The sequence below is a fragment of the Aspergillus fumigatus genome, chromosome 3 (genome assembly GCF_000002655.1).
Source record: "Aspergillus fumigatus Af293 chromosome 3, whole genome shotgun sequence".
Classification (NCBI taxonomy): Eukaryota; Fungi; Ascomycota; class Eurotiomycetes; order Eurotiales; family Aspergillaceae; genus Aspergillus; species Aspergillus fumigatus.
In genome coordinates, this window is record NC_007196.1 from 1,258,259 (window position 1) to 1,262,146 (window position 3,888).

A 3,888-nucleotide genomic window follows, 5' to 3' on the forward strand; every position below is an offset into this window, starting at 1 on the left:
AGATTAGTATATAATAGAAAGTAGTAATACTATCTTACTTAATAACTATATTACTAATTAAATCATAAGAATTAATAAATAATTAGAATAACATTCTTAAAGTAGTACTATATACTAAAGTTATCTTATTTTTCTTATATATAAGATATTAATTTCTCTTATATTATAGTACTTAATTAAATAATTAAGCTTAAAGGAATTAATTTCTACTTAATTATATTACTTGGTACAGTAGTATATATAATACTATCTAGAATCTTAGAAGAAATAAACTAGATATTAATAGCTATATAGGGCCTTATAGCTAATAATTACCCCTATAATAGTATCTTATAATGATTAATCTAAGCATAGCTTTACTAGATATAGGTATCCTTAATAATATTAGTAACTAATGAATTTACCAAAAGAATGATAGCTATTCTAGACAATAGTATATAGAATGCTTAGTAATAGGCTACTACTTTACTAGTAGAGCTTAGTAGGAATAATTAAGATATACTAAAATTTATAATTCTAGACTATGACCCAAAATTTATATTATAAATATAGAATAAATTTAAGTTATTGAAGATTAAATATATTCTATAATATATATATATAGACTAATGGTTAAAGTGAATATACTAATTAAATAATTAAGATCTATCTATGTTATATAATAGCCTTACTTAATAAGCCAATTAACTAGCTATTATTGCTCCTAGCTATAAAGAGAATATTTAACTTTATAAAGAATATATCTATATGTTACTTTATATAAAATTATATATAGTATAACCTCCCTAGGCTATACTTTTAAATATTTTAATACTAGGATCTACTAAATATTCTTTTATATATTGAGTAATAATAGTAGAAGCCTTATATTTCATAGTAGTAATAACAGAATATCATAATAAGTAATATATACTATATATTATTCTATACAAATAATAAGGTCCTATCAAAACTCTATATAGAATATATAATATAATTGATACTAAGATAGAAGCTAAGAAGCTTAGTAGTTAGTATATAGATCTATTTATAGTACTAGAAAGGGTACTATTAGTATATAAACTTAACTTTCTGAGGGATTAGAAATTATATCTAGTTATTTCTATTATCTATTAAGAGAAATACTATAATAATAACCCCTTTGATTATAAAATATAAGAACTAGGCCCTATTTATATTAATAATAATACTTGTAAATATTAATTATCTAAAATTAAAAGAATTATTAATAAATATAAATATCTAGTAATAGGCAAAAGAGCTAAATATATGACTAAATATCTTATTAAGTGGAAAGGATATAGAGATAAACAGAACTAGTAGATAATACTAGATTAATTAGCTAATACTAAGTAATTACTCAAAAAATTTAAAACTGAATAGCAAGAGTTATTCTGTTATATTTATTTATCTATTATATTTCACATGTTTAGAATAATATAAGCCCAGCAAGCCCCTGGCAGCAAGCCCCCTCTTACCTAGGTAATTATATCCCTGATTCTGGATATACCTAGTAGAAATATCTAGATAGCTTAGAGAAAACTAAGCAGTTTATTCTAATTATTATAGTATATATATTTTTATTAGTATAACTATATATCCCTAAAATCTAGTATTCTTATCTATAGCTATAGCCTAATTACTATTATTTACTAGCTAGAACCCCCTAGGCTAATTATCTTTAATTATTTTATAGTTTAAACTACTTCACCTATAACCTACTAGATATAAATAATAATATACTAACTAGTTTAGTTTAATAATAAGAACTCTAAGGGCCTACTAAACTAGTATCTAGAATCTAGTTAAGAATTAACCTTTAAGTATATGAATATCACTCTCTCGCCTATATTTCCTAAATTGGCTTAGTGCCTAGACATATTGCCTTAATAGCTTATGCAAATATCTTTGTTTCTCTCTCTTAGCTAGTAAAGATAGTTAGAATTAAGTTACTTATACTATTCTTACTTATAGGTTATAAGCCCTTATAGCTTATTATAAGAAGATCTTTATCTTCATCTCTATTCCTAAAATGCGTTCTGTACGCATATTCCTATTAGTTAGATTAAAATTCTAACTATATAGATCTATACTACTCCTCCTTTCTTCTATAATAATTCTTCTATAGAATCCAGCCTATCTTATTAAATTAGAAGCCTCTAAGGCCCTATTAATCTATCTAATTAAAATAGATATTAACATTAAACCCCATAAGGTTATCCCTACCCTTAAGGGTAAATCTAACTAGACTATCTAGATAGAAGGACTCTAGGGATACCTTTATAGCTATAATACTAATTATTAGAAGCTTCTATAATAAAGATATATTACTCTAAACTAACTAATACTTTATAAAATAGATTAAGAGCATATATATTAAAGTCTTCTATAAAGACTTAGAGAGTAGTAATCTCTTAAGCCTTAGTAAGCTTACTAAGAACCCCCTAGCTTCTATAGCAGCAGCTTTAACCTTCTCTTTACTAGTAATAGCTACTATAGCCCTAAATTAACTTTTATTAATAGTTCTAGAGATAGAGGTTAATTAAAACATCTAAGAATAAACTATATATAATTATTAGCTTCTAGAATACTATAAGTAATAAATAGAAGTATTTACTTATCTTAACTATCAGGTACTTATAATACTCTATACTACTGTTAATAATATAGTAAAGATATATATTTTAGGCCTTGCTAATATAGTCTAGGCTTTTAAGAAGCTAAAGAGCCTGTATAAATAATCTAGTAGAGATAGTCTATTCTTACTATAGCAAAAGATACATAGGATTGAATATAACCTAAATAGTAATTATAATACCTTTCTACAGAAATGGCAAGCTGTAATTACTAAGATATATACTCTAGGAGATCTACTAGACTAGATTAAATATTACTTATTCCTTTAATTAATTAAAGGCATCCCTTATCTAGATAACTTTATAATAAATATAAAAATAATAATAGCTAGCTAATAGATACTCTTAGCTAATATTTATACTTAGTTCTAATATTTTAAATTTAAATAATATGTAATAGGCATAGCGCGGACTTAATCTAATACTAATTAACTATCTACTAACTTTATTTAAGGGGGGTGAGGTAGCTAATATAATAGATATAGTAGTAATTAATCTAATATCTTATAGTCTAATTCTAATAGTAATTTAACTTTAAATTAAACTAATTAACATCCTCCTGATAGGCCTGTAACTAAGGACCCTAATAATAATAATACTAAAGTTATCTAGTATTACTACTATAGTAAATTTAGTAGTTATCTCCTATCTAAATATTACTTAAAGAATACTACTTTTAATCCTTTTATTATTACCTCCTTATAAAAAGGAGGCTAGAGAGGGCATAGCTATAGATATAATAGATTTACTACTAATACTACTTCCTATTCTAATTAAGATAATAAGAATTATAATAAAGAGGCTAATTAGATTATATTTAATAGAGACTCCCTATAGGTAAATAATATTAAGCTCTCCTACTAATAGATATAATATAAAAAGATTAGTGCTATTAACTAGGACTATTCCTATAACTAGATATTAGATTTTAGTATAAGTAATATAATAACTCTTTATTATTCTCTATTTATTAACTATTAAGAGATAGTTCTACTAGTTTATATAGCTATAGATTAGGTCTTTTAGACTAAAGACTACAGCACTGTTATTGTTAATCTTACCTTATTAAATAGTACTAAATATATTAGATTTATTATATTACTAAAAGTCTAGCACACACTAGCTCTTACTTATAATCTAATTTCTATTAGAAAGCTTATAGAATTAGGTATTAATACTATCTTTAGAATAAATAGTAGTATTAAGCTTATCTATAATAACTTAATTAAGGCCTTTACTAAAATAATATAGA